The 21981-nt window shown below is 31.7% G+C and overlaps 1 pseudogene; it reads right to left on the bottom strand.

Annotated features, from left to right (window-relative positions):
- Positions 1 to 16395: 16395 nt before the first annotated feature.
- On the bottom strand, positions 16396 to 16512 carry LOC111744006 (annotated as a pseudogene).
- Positions 16513 to 21981: the final 5469 nt, after the last annotated feature.

Here is a 21981-nt window from a genome sequence, read left to right as displayed (position 1 = left end):
CCTCAAAAATATGGCTAACCATTTAATTTCTCTAGTTGAGGTTTTAGAAAGCATAATTTTTTTATTTCAATAACTTGCAATTTACCCTTTTTAAAATAATTAGTGCTTTTGTGTCAAGAAATATTTGCTATCTAAGTTAAAATATATCTTCCTTATTTTTCTTTTCTAGATTTACAGTTTAGCTTTTATTTTAAGGTCTCTGATCTACCTCAAATTAATTTTTTAGTGAGGTGTAAGGCAAAAATTGTGGCTCCTCTTTTCTATAAATATATTTAGGGGTTTCAACACCATTTGTTGAAAAGAGTGTCTTTTCTGGACTGGATTATTTGGGGTGAAGTTCAATTGACCATATGTATGTGGATTTATGCTTAGACTCTTTATTATGTTCCACTAATTTGCTTCTCATTCCTTAGGCCAATACCATAGTGGTTTATTGTGGCTTTAAAATCTTTTAAAGAGTATAATTCTTCCAATTTTGTTCTCCTTCAAAATTATTTGAGCTATTTATGTGTTTTTGCATTTCCATGTAAAACTTAGAATCAGATTGCCATTTTTACCAGAAAAAAAAAAAAAAGACTGCTGGTATTTTGATTAAAATGTATTCGATTTAGTTAATTTTGGGAAAGATTGGCATCTTAGCAATATTAAGTATTCCAATTAATTAGCATGTTATAAATCTCCATTTATCTTGATGTTATTACTTTATCTCCAAGATTTTTGTAGTTTCAGTGTAGAGGTCTTGCGCATTTGTCTTTTTTTCTATCTAATAGTATATAAAAATGAGAATGCATTATGGCTAAGTTGAACTGGTGTCTTTATCGTATCTTTAGTATTTTATATTTTTTATTGCTGTTATATGATTTTTCAAATTCTATTTCCTAGTTGTTTGTTACTATGTATAGAAATCCTTATACATTACTAGTTGCTAGTATATAAAAATTCATATACATTTTGAGTTTATTTGTTGCAAAATTGCTAAATTTCTCAGGATTTTCTGTATAATAGATCATGCTATGTGAACATTTCTTCTTTCTTTTCTACTTTTTATAACTTTTTTACTTCTTTTTTTTGCATATGTCACTGGTTAGTATCTCTAGTACAATAGTGAATAAAACGTGTTATTTTCTTCTATCAAAAGCTATTATTTAGTATTTTTTGTAATGTGTATATGCTGCTGACAATTTTTCTTAACTTTAATTAATCTGAAAATTTCTTTATTTCACATTAAATTTTTTTGAAGAGTGTTGTTTTTTCAGGGTAAATAATCCTATTCTGATACGTTTAGTTTTTCTGCATTTTAAATATATTATTCCTTTTTCTTATGTTCTTTATTATTTCTAATGAGAGGTCAGCAATATTTTTATTCGTTGTTTTCTTTTATTTACTTTGTCCTTTTCTTCAGGCTGCTCTTAAAATTTATTTATTCATCTTTCATATTTAGCAATTTGACTATACTATGTGGACCTGTGGTTTTCCCTGTATTTGTCCTACTGCTACTTGTCTAGCTCCTTGTTTATTTGGGATAGTGTTTTTATCAAAAGTGAAAAAGTTTGCCCAATATTTATTAAAATGTATTTTCTGCATCATTCTTTCTCTTCTCACCTTCTGGGACAACAATTACATAAATGTTAGGTAAAATTTTATATTAACTCACAAGTCATTGATTGAGACTGCGGTTTAATAATCTATAATCAATCTGTGCTTTGGTTTATATGACTTTTGTTTATATGTCTTAAAGTTTATTGATATGTTCTTAATCTGATGTTAATTCCATACAACTTTTTGTTTCATATATTATATTTTTCACTTCAGTAATTTTCACTTGGTTCTTTTTTATATTTTCCAAATATACCCTATCAATCCTCCTCTTTTTACCATTTTATCACTACTTTCCCCTAGGTTTTATAAAATATTTATCAAAAATATTTTAAAACCTTTATTTGCCAATTCCAACATGTTTACATTAATTAATTTTTTTTTCTTAACTATGGTTCACATATTTCTGTTTCACTGCATATGTAACAATTTAAAAAATAATGTACAGAACATTTTTTTATTATGATACATTGTAGAGATTATTGATTATATCCTCGTTCTCTGAAGAATTTTGTTCTAACAGGCAGTTAAATTACTGACACATGAACTTGTAAGATACTTGATTTTACGCTTTATAAAATTGGGTCTTTGGTTTTGATTATAGTCCTAGGTGAAAATCCCCTATTCCTGAAATACAGTTTTTACTTCTAGAGTGTAATCCTTCCAAGTTTTCAACAGAAAAGTCCAATGTGCTTACCAAGCCTCTCTAATTTGGCAGGATTCAGACTTCAAATTCTGTCCCAGTAGGAAGTTGCTGAAAAGTTTGGTTAGTTCCCTTGGACTCCTTGAATTTTTGCCCAACTATGCATAATTTAGGGGGGAGCCATGAATTTGAAGGAGACAGATGTACATACGTTTTGTGGCTCTCTCTTCTGTAACTACTCTTTGTCCAGAATTGATGATTATTATTTGTGGGAGGACTGGCTCAACAAAAACTTTTCCCCCATAACAGGAAACAGAAGCTCTGGGCCAATTACTTGGAAACCTGTTCTTTTGATTCATAAGGATTCAGAGAGAATATGTACTGTCTAGCAAGAGATTGTTCTATACTCTCCTTTTATATTTGTGCAGCTTTAAATTAATCTTTTTAAAATATTGAGCTTACTCTTAATATTTTACTTAAAAAAAAAATTCTACTATTTAGAAGTCATGTTTCCAGTCTCAGGATTAGTTTTCAGTTTGGGACACAAAATTGTTTTTTAAAATCTGATTTTTCTAATTGGGTATTTCACAAAAATCATATTGTAGCAGAACCTGGGGAATGTTGCTTATTCTCTCTTATACTTCAAGGCTTAGCAATAGTGACCAATCTTCTTCTCTGGATTAAAATTTTCAAAATTGGCTGCCGATTAACCACAACAAAATGCTTATGTGTTCGTAGCAAAAATTGAAATCTAACTAGAGGTGCTTTGTCACAAACTGTTTCACAACGATTTGAAAAAAGAATATGTTAAATATAGAATATAAAAGAGTTAACTGATATGAGTGGTTTATCATGGCCACAACTCAATTTTACATATACACATAAAAAATAAAATGATCAAAGGACTCCCTTACATCCTACTACTCCTAAAGTAATATTGGCCTTGGTCAGGAAAAATACAAATATAAAGTGCAATTAAACTGTTTGCTTACTTATTTACAGCCATGACTGTGAACTGTATGGCATAACTCATTTATATGCATATATCAAATACATGATATTTGTGAAGTCATCTCATACCATCAACAAAAGTAAGTGTAGTTAAATACCATCCTATAATTTACTTTGAGGTTCATGTAAAGAGATAGTTCTCTTTTATAAACTCCTTCCTATAATATTGACCAGTATGCTATTAATTTTATTTTTAATTTTGCAAGCTCTGTTTCTAATAACAGAAGTTATAGTCATTCAAGAAAAAATTTTTAAGGCAATAAATTCACAGACACTTTGAAGTTAAAAGTTAAAAAACAGTTCTCAATTTATGAAGTTGATAGCGTCCTAAGGAGATAAACTAAATGGAATTTGATGGCTCTAATAGATGCTTGTGCATCATGTTATGGAAACGTTAAGTTTGTATGGATACTACACTTTAAAATGTATTTGTTGTGTAGTATTTTAAACATAAAAAATGTAGATTATATATTACCAACACCTTTTTAGCTATCGTTTATTTATTGGAAATTTCTAACATATGAGTCAAATTTTTAAAATAAATACATTACAGTAACCTTGAACTCACTTTTGTGTTCCCTTTTTACTCCTTTTCCCTGAAGATAGTAAGTACAGGGAAAGCACTGTATTGCTTCTCTGAATGTTTTTGAAACTCTAACTATATATGTTTACATCAAGGAACAACATATACTCTGGCCTGCCATTTAAAAAAAAAATCGCAACTTATTTTATTATTCAACATTATATTCGAGAGATTAAACTATTGATACATAATACTTCAATCATTTTCACTGCTGAAAGCATTTAGTTGTGTGAATACACTATTGTTTACTAATGAGTTTTCCAGTTTGTGAATATTTAGTTGCTTCCAGTTTTGTGCTATTTCAAGCAAGCCATTATGAACATTCTTAAATATGACTCCATGTCTATAGTTCCAAGACTAAAACTGTCTCTAAGGTATTTATTTGAGTGTGAAATTGCTGTGTTTCAAGGAATGCAAATTCTCAACTTTACCAGATATCACCAAAAATCTTCAAATTTGTTGCAACAATTTTTACTGCCACTGGGTGAGTATAAAACTATACTTTTCCCCTACATTTTATAATATTTGTATTGTCAGACTTTTAAATCTATTTGGCATCGTGATACTTAATGTGAATTATGAGGTTATTAATCATTTAGGATTCTTCTGTAAATTTCTGATTTATGTTTTTTTTGCCCATCTTTAAATAAATTAGGTATTTCTTTTTGATTTTTAGGGTTAGGTTGTTTTATTTGTTTTCTAAATCTCAATATCAGGATTGAACAATTGACAGCACATGTAGAGAAAAGTATACTCAAAACAATTTTTTGCAGAGCATGAGTAGAATGTCAAAATCCCACTTATATTTCAATTTAAGGAAGAAATTGTACATACACATGCACACACAAACACTTTTTAGATCACTTTTTAGAATGTAGGCATATCTATAAAAATAAAAATTGGTTTATTTGTATAAGTCATAATACACAACAGATCTAGTAAGAAAACAAATTTGACTGTTTTTAGCATGTAAAAGAAGCAGATTAATCATGGGCAATACTAGGAAGAAGAGACTAGATAATGGTTTTCTAGCCCGAAGGTATACAAACCCAGACAGGAATTTGATGTAATCACTTTTGCTTTGTTGTCCATTCATATCTTTTTCTGCTCCTCTATAATTTGAAATCTTCTGACATTTCACCTTTTCTGGTTCATGTTGGATTAAATCTCTGAGTTTAGCCTTTGTGCCTCACTCCAGTGATCATTGAGCTATATTGCTGTTAGGTGTCAAGAGAAAAAATGCGTGAGTCGCACTAATGTGAGAATTACTGATTACATTACAAAGTTGTTTATATTTTATAAAAGAATATGAATGACTGGTCAAACTTAAAAGAAAGACAGGATATGTATCAAATAAAAGAGTGCTAGGCAGTAAACTAGTGTGTGTTTCAATTTTTAGTGCTCAGAGTCTATGTGAAAGAGACATAAATATACATACTCTTTCCATTGTGTCGAAACAAATTCAGGACACGTGTGTGGGAGGTTGGCAGTAGGGATCTGTCATCTGCCCATCAATTGCATTACTAGAGTGGGCTACACAAAATACCTCTCTCTTATTCTGAAGCATGTTGGTGCCACATGTCTTTCTGGTTCTCAAGGAGAGAATCCATCTCACCTTCCTGAGTATTCAGTTTTTGCCCCTTTTACATAACAGAATAACAGGGAATAAGAATTTGAAAAACATTTGGAAATTTTATTGACCATATTATATACCAATGACAAATTTTATAAATTAGAAATTATTTAAAAGCTAAAATTATTTTCAAATAATGAACCGTATAGGATATAAGTGCAGATTGAACAAATAACTAAATAAAACACACAATTTGAATGTCATAAGCATAGCTATCCATGAGAGTAAACATGGTTAGCTCAAATGTTGGCTATATGATAAAGTTAGTTTGTCCTTAAAGCTTTTTAAAAAATTATTTTAGTGAATTTGATTTTAGTGAGTAGTAGCTCCTTGAAGCTACTCAATTTTAGAAAACCCTAGGAAATTCAATTTAACTGAACTTTATTGTACGTTTACTCTGTAGTATATCCTGTTAGTCATTTTGGAGTGTAAAATAGAGGTGCAGAGTTCCTCCCTTAAGTTGCTTGCAGCAAAACAAATCTTTAAAGCAGGAGCAACAAATTCAAAGTCCTTAGGCAAGGCAGGTAAAATGAAGCAGATGGGAGTATAAAACCACATGGAATGTTTGGGACTGTGGTAAAGGAAGAGCAGAGGTAATCATCTGATGGATTAAACAGTGAGTTATTTAGCTCAAGCTCATTATTGCCATGTATAAATATAGATTCAATATTGTCAGATCTTGGGATTTTTTTCAAGAATATTTTGATATGAAATATAATTTTTCATCATCGACAACAATTTTATTTAAATTAAATCCTCCCCAAAAAACATGATTGCAGGTTGAACTATGGCATATAGTATAAAAAAATTAAAACCACAACTTTAAAGCATGTGCCTGAATATTCAGCTCATTTCAATGAGAATAATTAAACAGTCTCTTTCTAGGAACTACCAATCAATTGAAAACAATCTATAATATTTAGATTATTAGAACTGCTATGGATTGAATGTGTCTTCTCAAAATCCATATGTTGAAGTTCTAATCCCCAATGTGATAGTATCTGGATGTGGAACCTTTGGGAGGCTATTAGGTCATGAGCACAGAGTCCTCATAAATGGAATTAGTTCCATTATAAAAGACATGAGAGATGTAATCTCTCAGCCATGTTAGGCTACAGAGAGAAGATGACCATCTGAAAGCCAAGAAGATATTTTTGCCAAGAACTGTGCCCTAATCTTGGACTTCTAGACTCCAGAACTGTGAGAAAAACATTTATATTGTTTAAGCCACTCAGTCTATGATATTCTCCTATGGCCCCCAAGCTGACTAAGACAAGATCCAAAAAGTAAAAGAAAAAAATGTAAATAATAAATTGTTCTCTATCTTCATCATACTTTTTATTCAACAACATTTGCTAAACATGACCATTTCTTCTTTGTGAAGACATATTTTCTTACCTTGCCTCCAAATACTTTTTAACTACCCCTTCCCAGCTTTCTATGTGGCTCCATCATTCTAAATGATGTTCAGATTAGGCTATTACTTACCTTTGTATTTCCAATCTAAATTGCTCTTCTGTACCTCACATAAACATATATACACTTGGGCGTCTAACAGGTATCTTGTCCGAAAATCTACTCTTGGTTTTCCTCTAATCTTATTCCTCCTTCAGTCAGCTTCATCGTAGCAAAGGGTGTCAAACGCCTAATCCACTTACTTGTACAAGGTATAAATCTGAGATTCAGCTTCAGTATCTTCCTTTCAATTATGTCCATTTCTCTCAATTTTCTTCGTGGCCACACTAGCCCTATCTACCATCAACTTTCACCTAAAAAAGCCTCTCAATGTGTTTCTTTTAATTAATCTTTACACATTTTCATAATACAACCAAGGATCTTTTAAAATTATAAATATTATCATGCACTTTTGTACTTTAAAATCTTCTGTGGAATTCAACTTTCTGTGGAGAAAACTAACTAGAAAATATGTTGTCCTGAAGGTCAACAGAGAGCTACTTTAAGATTTTTAAAGTGCAATATTTTTAAAAATCCTAGTGAGTAGATGTGGGCTGATTCGAAAATAAATCCTCTAGCCCTGGCCTACACAAGTCTGAGCCAGCTGTCAAGTCAGAAACAAGTGCAACCTGTTGTCATTATGTTATCTGTTTCACCCAGAAATCATTTAAGAAGAGTAAATTTGCTGCCAGACCACACTTAATGCATTCCTGTTATGCAATGAGACTTATGCATCTTCATCCCTGCTAAGATTCCTGTTTTGCACAATCATGAAGGGCTTTTTAAATGTAGACAAGTATAAAGAATGGCATATGGAGGAAAATCAGAAAGGGCATAAGAATTAATCATTATGAGAGCTATTCAGTCTATTCTTTTAATAATATATAAGGCTAAGTTAGCACTGTACGCAGAGTACTTAAACACTGTGTCTCAGCCAAGTGCCTCATCGTTGATATAAAGTTTGATAAAGCAAGTCAATTTGGGAAATTTAATCTATATCAGTTAACAATAACAACGAACAAAATACATTTTTACTATAAGCTGTTCTGTACATATAGCCCTAGTATACATACATAGACAGGGATATATGTAAAAAAAGGCTTGTAGCAACACTGTAAGGACAAAATCTTGGCAATATCGCAATTGTCATCAATAAAAAAATAGCGACATGAGTTATGATAAAACAAGGCAGTTAAGTATTTACAATAATGAAGCATGTCTGCATGTATTTACCTGGAGAGATGTCCATAAAATAATGTAAATTAAGTGAAAGAAAATTGGTGTATATAACACAACCTAATTTTGATAAATAAACAACATATGTATGCATACATAAATATTTAGTATAAATATAAATGTGTTCAAGGATAACTATTTTCCTAAATGTGTTGGGCTTAGTAAGATGCAAGTATGAACAAAAATTATTCTTTCTCATAACTCCCTGTTGAACTATGTTGACTCTTTCTGAGAGCTGTATAGAATTTCAAGCCAGCCCCATAGCTTTTACAGTCCCTCTATGATAATTTTTGGAAGTCTTTTGACAATGGACAATTCTTATAAGTCAATCTGGGGGGAGGGGGGAGAAACAGAGAAAATTAATAGAAAAATGAGCAAAGTTCATTCTAAACATGCACTTTACAAAAGAGTATATCAGAATGGTCAATAAATATATCTGGTAAAGTTGAGTATATCTGTATTCCATGGACCAAATATTCTTAGGCCTATACCCATGAGAAATTTGTCAATGTGTTCACCTAAGGGCATATACTTAAATGTTCATAGTAGCATTCGCTGCACTAGCCAAACCTGAAAACTATCCAAATACCCGTCAACAGTAGATAGATTTTAGAAAAGTCTCAGCTAGAACTTAATCTACGGACAACTGTTGTAGACAAGTCAGAAATACTTAAATTCTTCAAATGAGCATTACACTTATCTGCTTCTCTGTCTCCATGATGTTTTATCATGCTGTTACTACTTCCTGCATCCCCCACTGTTCTTCCAGCCAGACAAATTCTATACAAACTTTAAAACTAAAATATTATTTAATTACTCCACTAAATATTTTCTGATGCAGCAAAAATCTTCTTATTACCTGAATTCTCACTATTTTTTATTTGTTCCACTTTAGGAAGTTGGAATTTAAAGAAGCTCCCGCCCCCACCCCCAATAAAAAAAAAAGTCCTCTTTTTATTTCTTGTCTAGTTATAAACTCATAACACACAAGGGTAGAATGATATCATATTCATTACTAATAATGACTACAATGACAGTTGAGGACTTAGCAGCAGTAGGCTTCTTAACACTAAATCCTAGAGTTATATTGACTTACTAACTCAGTTACAGATAGTATTAAACAAAAGTAGATCTCTGATGAATACATTTTCTACAAGCAGCTGGCTTCTATGAGAAGCAAGAGAAAGATTGAGATACTCATGCCCAGTTCTTTTCTCAAACTCACAAATCTAGTAACTCATTCTATCTCACTGGGGGAGGAGCATGGAGTGAAGCAATAATTAACAGTGTTAAGAAAAAATCTTACCTTACAGAAATCAGAGTTGTGGAGAATAAAGATTTCCCTAACAATAGAATTTGTCATATTTTAAGAGTAGAAGCATCATTAATCTGTTTTAACTCTAGATTATAAATTGTTCAGAGTAAAGAATTCATCTATTCATATTTTTGATACTCTCAATATCATAGTAGGGCTTTGCTGTTAATACACAATAAATAATACATTTAATGTATATATTATTTTTGTTTGTTCTACATTGGAAATATGGGAATCACATTCTGGAGAAACATTCAAAATTTAGAAAAATTGTTAATAAAAAATTTGAAGCCACCATAAATGACACATCTACTATACCTAAAATTTAAGAGATTATAAAAAGATCAAATAATTTAAAAATTAAGGAAGTAATTTTTTTAATTATGAATTATTATTATTAACAAAATGAATTCTATTTAAAATAGCTTTTTCTGGAACTTATCTACCTGCTTTACAAATTTAGTCAGTCTGTCTTTAAAATATTTATTATATTTTCCAATTTTGTACAAATAAATAAAAAATAATTGTAATAGATAATTTATGTGTTGTATAATGTTATTAAAGCATTTCCCTATTGCTGAACATTTAAATTGTGTTCAAGTCTTCCTATTTTAGGGAGTACTTTAATAATCTTTAATTTTGGAGAATTTTATCCTAAATATGATTTTCCACTAGTGGATTTAGTTAGTCAAGAGGAACGACTAACTAAATATGTTATTTTTACAACATATGCCTATGTCGGTTTTTAAAGAAGTTGCACAAAGTCATGATACCAGCAGCAATTTGAAAGTATCTATTATAAGTCAGCAGCATTAAATATTATAATTTTAACAATATTTTCTTAGTTTCATATGTCTAAAATTATACTTCGGGTTGTTGCTATGTGTATGGTACTTGATTACTATTGAGGATAAACATTTAAAATATATTTGTTTATTATTTATATTTCATTGAATTTTTTCTTACCTAGTCTATTGCTATTTTTTTTAATTTTCTTTAATTTGTTAATTACCTTTTTGTCACTTGAATTATTTTATATTTATTACACTAATCTTTTTGAAGCTTGTATATGGCTTCTCAAAGTGGAAAATTTATTGTATTTTGTACTGATTTTTAAGTAACTGAAAATATTACTTCTTTATGAAACAAGTATTATGTGCCAGAATGCAACATTTGTGTGAGTATTTAATGTTAAACAAGAAACTTTAATCAACTTTCCAGTTATGGCCCGTTGCTTCAGCTTGCTCTGAACCTTTGAGGTTGTAAGTTTGACTGCTCCTGACTTTATCAGGACTATAGGGGAAAATTTGAGGTACACAAACTCACTTCAAAAATGAGTTTAGTCCAAAATGTTAATTGAGTCTCCAAAACCAATTTAGTATTAAATCTATCTCTTCCCCAAGCTAGGCTTGCTTTGGACTGGAAATATGAAATGGAACAGAGTGGTGTTTCAGCCTTCTTCTGTTTTATTTTTCCTTTTCCTCCTTGTAGTGACTAGTTGTTTCTGAATTCTCCAAGGTGAAGGTTTGGAGAGGAAGAGCTCTAGGAAGAGAGGTAAGCTCTGAATCGATTAGGTATTATTTCCATCGGTTTTGTTCTCTCTGGACCTGGCCAGTATTTAAATATGACTCATTGTCTTGATGGGTAATTTTCAAGATTGTTGATAGGATTCAACAGCTCTTTTGGCCCCAGAAGATGTATTATATATCTAGTGGTCGCTTGTGACCCCTTTCCTCAGTTCTTAGTAAACTGGTTTTTACATCCATCTTCTTGCTTCTGGGGTTGTACTGTCCTTGCAGGGCCCACATGAGTTTCAAGGAAAACACTCAAGCATCCTCTGCCCTGACAAAGTCTCATAGAAGATGACAATCTTAATAAAGTCCCTGTATCCTAAACATACTGGCTGCTTTAGCTTTCTATGGAGTAAGTCTGGACCTAGACCTCTCGGTCTCCCAGCAGCAGAAAACATATTTCTAGCTTTTTGAGTCTTCCCAAGGAATGGCCCATTATGCTTGAGGTGTTTCAGACAAAAACTCCCTCCCTTTGTCCAGTTCTAAAACATTTTTTTTTAAAGTCTATACTGGAAATTTGTCTTACTTTTATTTCTGAAACTTATTTTATTGGCACCTCGGCCCAAAGTGAGAGAGGAATAGTTCTGTTGTATTTTAATATCCTGTGTAAGGCTTTCAAATTTATGAAGGTTTTGGTGAGAGTGTGTATTTCATTGGCCATTATATACAATCACAGACATTCAAGAAGCACATTCTATGTGCCAATAACTATGGGAGATAACAAGGACACCACCATGATTAAAACCAGATTTCTACCTCACTGTTATTTTTATGATTTTAAGGCAAAACAAATGTCAGGATAATAATCTAACTCTGATATATTGTTTTAACAATATTTAACAATAATATAACTTCTATCAGGAAAAAATAGCAAAGAAGCATCAGCATAATTTTGTTTCTTCTGCTTCATTTGATACTTACTTCTATGCCCTGATACTCATTTTGGGGGGTTAATGACCAAGGAAAATACGCTTCTTTTAAAATTTCTCTAATTATGATACTCCTTTTTTACTTTCAATGAACTTGAACTCGATATTGTATTAGGTACATGAAAACTTGGTTGGCATTTTTAAACATGATTTAGAGTTTTGAAAAGATCCAGTTTATACCAAATACGAGATCTTATCAGAAGCCCTGAAGGATATTCTGACCACACTTCTGGAAGACAGTGTAGAGTCATATAAAACAAATTAGGGATATTTACGTTACAGCAAAGCTTACTAATTCTTTAATTCTGTGACATTGGCTAGTTTACTAAACTTTCTGACTTAGAGTTTCTTCATCATTAAAAAGATGATGTTGAAGTTTACTTTACGAAGTTGTTTAGAGGATTCTGAGATAAAACATACACAATTCTTAGCATTAGACAATATGAGTTTTCTTTCTTATCTGTATATTTGAGTGTTACTCCATTAAGACTCATTTTTTTATACATATTTAATACTTTTTTTTCTAGCTGAAAACACTTTGAATCTTAAAAACTACTTTGGTTCTATAAGTACATATTTAAATATTCTATAAAGCAGTCCATGGATATTTAAATATTTTATAAGCACCAAAATATTAAGGCCTGGTACACCTGGGCAGGAAGCAGATGGGCAAGAAGGAGACAGGCCTTACCTTCTGCACTTTCATGAATTTATTGTGAATAATAAGAGTGTCAGTTGGATTTGGTCATTTTATCAGCATCTGTACTACATAAGAATAAATAAATGCATAACTTAAATTGGAAAAAAAAGATTCACTTTCAAATGATGAAGAAAAACACAGTTTTGTTTTGTTGCTTTTTTTATTTACATTTTTGACAACTTGGTTGGAAAATGGCCCTACTTAAAAAAAGTAAGCAAAGTATTGGCAGACATTGACTTTAAATTGCACATTAAACTAATCCAGGGCTATGCCTTAATAAAGGCTAGGGCTGGGAATTCTTATGGATTTTCTAGCTCATTGCCGGGACAACATCGAAAGGCAATAAATGTTCTATTACTTACACAAGCTGCTAGTTTTCAGAAAATTAGTCACCAGTGACCTTTTACCCTTTGTCTTGCTCTCCTTCTCAGTAACTGTACCTGATCTGAATCAAATGCAGACCAGTCCACAGAGAAGTTTCTTTGCAAACCTGCTACAAATCTAAATAATTGGGTTTTGCTATGAGCAATAAAATTGATCTATTAGGGAAAAAAATAACTATTTATTTATTTTACTTGGAAAAAAGCTACATCTTTAGGTTATTATTTTAAATTAAATAAATCGCATTTCAAACAAGTAAATCTTACTTCAAACAAGTGTAATAAAAAATGACATTCTGTTAAAAGTTCTTGATTTTTATATACCTAATCAATAATATAAGATTGTCACAATTTTTAATTAGCATTTGCCTACATGCAGGACTATGGGTATGTGAGCAATGAGAGAAGAACCATAAGGCGAAGGAGGCTAGAGTTTCAGGGTTGATAGTGGAGGGAAACAGAAAAGGAGAGAAGTTATGTGATTTGGGGCACCAGTCCTTATATTGAATTATATTGATTAGTTTTCCAGTTAGCAGAGAGACCTCCTTCTGACCCTATTTTCAGGGTCACTAGATCATAATGCAATCTCACGAAGAAGCTAGCATCCCTCCCCATATTGCTTTCCAAGGAAAGTATGGACCTGAAAATCGCCCATTTAAAGCTTGCTCTTTTTTCCTCGTTTTGCTGGACTCCACCTAACAAACGCATATATAAATTGCAAATACAGTGTAATAACACACGGTGCAATGAACATATGATGAGATATAAAAATAATTCCAACATTTTGTAAAAAGGCAATTGAGAAATTGAATCTCGTGAACAGCATTCCATCTGATCTGGAAAATAAAATGATAATATCTGACAAACAGGTGGGTCTGCTATAAGATCTGGACTCTTTATTAGAAAAACCTTAAATTTGTGTTAAAGTGTGATTGAAGCACATAGCAGACACTAAATATTAAAGATATATAGGAGATATTTTTGGTTTATTTATGTTCATTTTCATCTTAGATCAAACATAAATGATTAAGTGGCAGACAAAAATAATTATATGTTCTTATGAATATTTGTGAACCAAAAAAATATCGGGTTTCTTTACGATGCTGGTGCAATTTCAAGATTTTCTAAGTCCTATAAAATTTTATTTGTATGAAACAGCTTGAGAAGTCTGTAGTTTAATAAGGCATTTACTGTAACTCATGAGAAACTGACAAAGAAACATTCTGTCATTATGTGTTTGAAGCCATTTTTCACGTTTCAAATAATTGTTCTGACTTGGAACTGTCATACTCACAATCGGTAATATGACGTCACTTGACATGCAAGTATAGCTGTTTGGTAGGACCTGCTTCAGAATCTGTTTCCTTATCTGCTATGCCTCTATGTCTTCACATCTTATTTGACTAAAGGAAGCTGTCCTGTCTTTGAACACTGGCTTGTGTATAATGTGGTAACCCAACTTTCTGTCTCTATGCTGAATTAGTGGGTCATTATCACATCACTTTTTCTCCTTTAGTCTCTATATGCACACTGACTATTTTGTTGTTAATCTAACTTCTTGTCATTTAGAGAGAGAAAGATCTTGGGTTACTAATATCATTCCATGAATCAGGTCAACACTCCAAGAATCAAAACCTTCAGCTGACTCCCTATACTTGCCAGATCATATCATTTTAGACATGCTGTAGAGCAAACTTATTTTTATTAATTTGGGTCATCCTATATTGCATGAATATTAATAAAGTATATGAGGTAGAGATATTGTTGAAAGGGAGAATAAATAATGGAATGGAATTGTTGGAACCATAAAAGCTCAGCATTATCAAATAATTCTCACCAACCAGTAAACAAGACTCAACCAATTGTACCCAACTCCTCAAGAAGTCCCCCAGAGCATATCCATTCTCCCATTTTCTCAATCTGCCTGAAACATTAAGGAATAAAGAGATAGAATGATTTCCATTTTAAAGAATTTTCTTCATATCATTACTCTTGGCACTTTTTCACCTAAGTACCTACATATTTCTATCAATGTACTTTTTGCTCATAAAGCATGCTAATGAGCCTAGGCTTGCTAGGTCTGTAGATGAAGGCAGCCTACTGGCTGTGACTTTGAAATCATTTGTTTCTCAAGCATGTCAGACTCAGCAGAGCAAATGTGAAGTCCCACCTGGGGAAATGGCTTTGCTGTCACTGATTGTTATGTGCCCACAGATAAATATGTTGAAACTAGCCAAGGTGTCAGGTGAGAGTTTTGTGGAGAATAAAGGGAGAACTATGGAGAGAGACATAAATCTTGATAGAATTTTTTTAACCTCATTTCTCACTGAAGGTTTAGTATTTTGTTTTTATTTACATTAGTTTAGTTATAAGTAAGTTATTTAAAAAATTGAAACTCAGATAGTGCATTGGTAGATAAAGTTTAAACCTTAGTGATATTTATATTTTTGGCCAGGTACAGACATTTGTTATTGGCAGATAACGATATGTTTGCCATCCATCTGTGATGCCATATTATTTATGTCATTATCTGTTATATGTACCCTATATGCTTAATTTCTGTTTTTTTATTTTACTTATAATGTAATCATAATAAAAATAAATAGAAATAATCTTAGCTGACTGTGTTAATAGTTTATTTTTTACTCGGACTAGCTGTAATTTAAAGTCTACTTATTTTGGATGTATAAAATAACAAAATCAGTAACTTATTAAACAGTTTTAGTCATTTTATTAATTTAGAGAATTAGCCATTAGTTGTGACCAATATTCTGTTGAAATTACTTTGGAATCATTATCAGATGCTTTTGGAAGTAAAATTTAACTGTGTACAAATTAATATGCAAGTGTCTCAGTATTGTCGATCCTCCATTGAACTTTCTTTAATCCTCTTCATGGTTTGGCTTGAATAGCTGCCTTGGGTATGGTAAAAATTATTGTTTAGTGTATATATCACAACTTGAAATGAAAAAATTAACTAGTCATTTTTTTAGACAGAGCATCAAGAAATTTTAAAGGCAAAATCTATTAATGTAAACATGAAAACTCTTACATGCTCTCTTCTATAACTAACTTATACCAAATAGGACCTTTTAAAAAAATTAAAGTTTAGAAAAAAATAAAATTAAATAGATTGGTGAAATTGTCATTTTATTGATTTTAGCCAGTTAGCAGTCATTTTCTGAGCAGCTATATTATGTATTAGAAGCCACATAAAATGAGGGACACTAGAGAAGAATAAGACATTATATAAGTTGCTGAGAATGTTGTATATTTAGGAACAATCAAAGCATATCGACCGAAATTTCCTATAGATAATGACAGATTCATTTTTTTTTTTAATCACCTACAGTATCTGGTTCTTAGGTGGTCTCCCATCCAAGTACTAACCAGGCCCAACCCTGCTTAGCTTCCGAGATCAGATGAGATAGGGCTTGTTCAGGGTGGCATGGCCGTAGACGACAGATTCGTTTAATCATTATTTTCTTAAAACCATGTTTGACAAAGCATCTGTCCTGTTCTGCTGCCAAAAATAATTCTAGCTACTGAGAGTGGAAAGGGATTTGGTACAGGAAATTGGGTGCTCCTGCTAAATCTAGAGGAGCAGGATTCTGACAGGACCTCCAGGAAAGACTGGGAACACTAATATCACACTCGCCGGGGAGCCACTCCCTACACTCTACAGGAAGGTGGGCACAGGTAGGTTGCAGGTGAACTGCTGTGTTCAGGAGGGCTTTGTCATAGCTGCACTCAGAAGCTCAGGAGATTCCTGCCATTCCTGCTGCCAATGCCTCTTGACACCAGAGAGCTAATGACTAGACACTCAAATGCTCAAGCATAAAAATACCCAATGTCTCAAAAAATATAACACTTAGCAGAACCAGCTGAAGCAGCAGAATATAGTCCTTCAATTCTGTCTTCAAAATCTCACACAAGTGCCAGCTTCAAGTTGGTGAGACCTTTTTGTATCCTGAGCTCTATCTTTGAAGAAATCTAGTAAATAAACCTTTGAGCTTTCCAGGCTTTGGAATCTAGAAATATCCACCAGAAGAAGACAGAGACGGATATTGCATACCAGCATACTTCTTCTACCATAAACTGCACGTATACTAAAATTTTCAAAATTTTCTTCAAAAATATTTTAGTTAATCAAAATAGAAAAATACTCAGTTTATGAGTGTCTGAGAGGGATAGATATTTCTTGAACTTGTGTTTTCTTCACAGTGAATCAGGCTTTTTTATTATTTTTTTTCTGGGCTATACTACACATGCTTACTTCTTCCTGGAACACCTCACATCATCAGGCATTGCTTCTTCTCAAGACAACTATGACACTCACTAGAAGACCTGTGCCCACCTAGGTCACAGCACTTTACTTGTGTGTTTCCTCAGCATGACTATAAGCTCATTGAAAACATGAAATAAGCCTTGTATTCTGAGTAACTAATTTATTGCCTGTTACATATTGTACACACATAAATGAGTGAGTACTTTTAAACATGACAATTTATTTTATTTTATATAAATATTATTTTTTATTACTATACCTATTCATGTATGTATTTATTCTGCAAGCATTGATTAAGAATCTGCTATGTGTAATGCATGGCCGATTGTGTGTGGTCCTGGAGACACTCTAACTGTATTTTTTTTTTCTTCTAATCATAAATTATACTTATCTCTAACTCTGACTTTTAAATGGCGTAAAAGAGTGTTTACTTCTCTGAACTTTCCTTTATATATTTTAACTTTCTCAGGATACTGTAGAATAAATAGTTTAAAAACAATCTCTTCATTCATTTGCAATACTTCAGCCTTTGTGAGAGAAGAGAACCAGTAAGAGATATTCCAATGAAAAAGTATAAAACAGGAAAAATATAAAACATATTTTAGTTCTAATTCTCTTCATGATTTGTTGTGTGACCTTGAACCAATCACTTTACATAATGATATCACTATTTCTTCATTTTCCAAGTAAGCCTAATTTTAGTTTCCATTGCTTATCTAATAGAAAACTCAAAACTCCTTGAAATCTCAAGAGAAAGGATAAAGAGAATAATAGATAGAAATTTTCTCTGAACTCTTTAGAGAAATTGGCTGTATAAACCAAGATACTATTATAATTACATGTGGCATAGTGTTTAAGAAGGTCTCTTCAAACAGACGGTCCTGGACTCGGGATCTGCTCTTCATTGTGCTTGGTCTTTCAGAACCTAAATCCCCTCAAGTTTCTAACTACTAAAATACTAAAAAATTAATTTCTATCTCTACAAGATATTTCAAGTTCTAAATAAACACTATTTTTGTGTGTTTCATTTTAATTGACTGCAAAAGCAGCATAAATGTATATTAAAAGATACGTAAAACAGTCGTAGATATAAACATTCCCTCAGGTTGAAATAACCCACCTTAGTGCATAGCATTTGGATTCATAAAATCATGTGACATTTTACAAAATATTTAAGAATGATTAATTGAAGACATAGATTTTCTCACTAGGATATCATTATCATCACAGCATGCTGTTTGTCCTAAGAAAGCAGCATTGTTTCCCCTAGATTTCCTTAAGTACTATAAAAAAATTTCATACTTCACTTCCATAGCAACTTATATTGTTGTAATAAGGTACTCATATAACCTGAAAAAAACACTTGGCATGTAATTATATATATAATCTAAATTACCATACTTAGATGCAGAGGCTTAAAATAAAAATGGATTAAGTTTTATCATGTATCATCACATTAGTTTAAAACAGTCAGGTGTAATGGAATATTACATAGAAAAGTTGAAGTAGAAAACACGAGGTAGTTACAAAGTTGACATTTGGGGGAGAATAATGAAAATAATTTACCCTAAGATATTTTCTTTCTCATAATAGATATATTTAATTGTTCATTAATTTTATTTTATAGTGTTTGCCTTTGCTAGGTTCCTTTTGAATCTTTAACATATGTAGAACCTGCATAATAGCTAAATTTAAGAACTCAAATTGGCATAAAATATGAAGTTAATAGCCTATAATATAGTAGTATTTAGAATCAAAACTCTTTTATGATGTGTATCTTTATATGCTTTAAAATGGTTGTGAAATAAATAAGCCCTGTTTAGTAATAAAAGGCGATCACAGACTTGCTTAAGAAAATAACTGTATGGATTATATATTTAATGACTAAAACAGAACAGAATAATCAGAACCGTTTGCTTTTAGTTCTCAAAGAAATAGTGCAAAAATTGAGTAAATGCTTACAACTTTTATGGCAATTCAACATAGTAATTTTATGCCAGTTAAATCTAATGATTAAAAAATAAGACCTGCCGTTTGTATATTTTGAATTTTCTTTTTCTTTTTTTAGTTTTCTAGTAATTAACTTTTATAAATTATCTCTTACAAAAGTATGGTCTGGAAAGTATTGAAGAAAAAGCAAACATATATACCTTCATACATACACACAAAATGCTTGGTCCTTCTCTTTTTAAAGCGTGAAAAGTGCTGCTCTAATTTATTCTCTTCAAAGTTCCACTATTCTCTTTAATTAGATATGTAAAACATGCTACTATCTTCACTCATATATAGAAAATACATATCTCTGAAAGATTGCACATACATACCCTGGAAAGATTACATTAAGGTCACAGAGCAACTAAGTGTTGAAATCAAACTTCAAGTTTTATTACTCAATACCTTATGCTCTTTCCCTTATATCACACACTATCAGAGAAAGTGGTACCCTGTGCTAAAAAAATCTATTTACGTAAGTGCACAAACCTTGCTTAGTTATCAGCAGTGTAGAAACTTCAAAAAATTACAAGATAACATCATCTACCTATTTATCCAACTTTCCATTATCTATCATCTATCTATCTATCATCTAAAAACAGAGCTCAAATGTCAACAATATTTTTAAATTGTCTAAATATAGGAGAAAAGGAAGCAAGTTCAAAGTTGAAAACTTTATGGTACTCTAAGGAAGAAGAAGAGAAGGTGATATATATTACATATGTATTATATAAAATAAGTGGAGATAACAGGCCATAAATAAGGAGAAATAAAAAAGTGATATAATGAAATGTTGAGCCATTATTTTCATGACCGCCAATTGAAGGCTGATATGGCAGTAAAGTCCTGCAGTTAGATTTTAAATGCCCTGCATTAGACTGTCCCAATCAGGGATCGGGGTTTTAATACTACCATGGTGTTGCATGGAGTGGCATCATGCAATAAAAAATTTGAGAAAAATTGTAAAGTTTAGGGGCATATCAGAATAAAATACTCCTTCCTAAGCGATATTCCTCCTTTGGTGTCTCAGGTGACTTAACTGGCCCTCCACTGAAGATTTTATTGGCAGCAATACCACCTGGGGAAATTCATCTACAGTCTGAGACAGAATTTGTCACCATCTGAGAAAACCATATAAAATATTAGGCACTAGTAACTTGGACATTGTTAAATGTTTGCAAAATATCTTTAATACTGATGCTGACTAGATTTGTTATATGAGGAAATAAATACAATTAAATTAGAAATAACCAGAAAATTTAAGTAGAAAAAGCAAAAACAAAAAGTTCAATTCTTGAAAAGGATTTAGAGCTTTAGTCACTCTTGATACTAGAAGCTGTCCTCAGTGAGGTAATCTTGTAGATAACTCAGTATTCGAGGTTGTCATTCTGAAGGTACTTCGAATTTAATTTTCAGTATTTTGGGGAGAAGCCTGCATGAGATTTGTTATAGAGAGTGGTTGACTCTCTATATAGTTGACTGAGTCAGTCATATAAAGCCTATATCTGCAAACTTGGAAAATAAATAAGAATTTAGTTTTGTTTCCCAACATGTCAAAGTTATCAGCTGGAGGGACAGCGTTTGCCCAACCAGTGACTGCTTTGTGACTAAATAAAGCACTATCACTATCTAGTGACAGCTACCTTGAATTTCTGACATATGGTCCCTAGAATTTTAAGTGATTCACTAGCTGATATCTTATTAGTTAGATAGATTTTAGTGACAGGAGTACATAGCATATATCAACTTAAATTGTCGTTACATTTTTTTTTTCATTTGATGCCATTTGAAAATACTACAGTTTTATCTAATAGAATGATCAAATTAAAACTTTCCATTTACTACACACATGCAAAAGTATCAATGCAAAGTATTAAATTCATTGTCATTTTAAGTACATGTACTTGTTTTTCAAGAAAGTAAAATTATTCATTTAAAAATTAGGCATTAACTATTAGGTATATGATTATACCATTATTTTGCCTTTAGATTCTTAAAACTGATGTAATTATATTTATTTCATCATATTTATTTCATAAATATTAGTAGAATATTTATGACTTAAAGACAGTACTTCAGGATTGTGTTAATGCTTCTTTCACCCCAGTAACCTAAGCCTTTTGGTAAATTCTTTCCTGATATTAGTTTTCATAAGTCAGGAAACATTTTCCATATGTCATGAAGCGCTGTCCAAAGGGAGTTCAGAGTCACAGTGCTCATGCTTCATCATCATCATCCTGGCTAAAATGAAAGCCCTTCTCAGTGACAGCACCCATCCGAGAGATCATACTACAGCATTTTTTTGGTACACTATTTTTCTCTTCTTGGGTCAGCTGCCTCCTAGGACTGGAATCGTTTCACAGTTTTTATTAAAATTATTATGAAAGAACAGCTGAAAAAATAAACAAAGTTGTCTGAGAGAATCTTATTTAGTGTCATCAAAGAAAAATTATCTGTCCTGGAGCAATATAGTGCAATTTAACAGCTAACATGGACATCTAAAGGTAAGCAGAGGCACTAGAAATTGCTAAGGACCCCAGAAGTGCATTACTTTCAATAAACTTAAAAAAGCAGCAGACAAAGAAAAAAAAATTGAAATTAGTAAAGTATTTAAAAATTAAAAGAGAAAAACCACTGTAAGGAACTTTT

This window comes from Pteropus vampyrus, unplaced genomic scaffold (assembly GCF_000151845.1).
Source record: "Pteropus vampyrus isolate Shadow unplaced genomic scaffold, Pvam_2.0 Scaffold5, whole genome shotgun sequence".
Lineage (NCBI taxonomy): Eukaryota > Metazoa > Chordata > Mammalia > Chiroptera > Pteropodidae > Pteropus > Pteropus vampyrus.
Note: the sequence above shows the minus strand (reverse complement) of the source record. Positions and strands in the feature narration are given on the sequence as shown.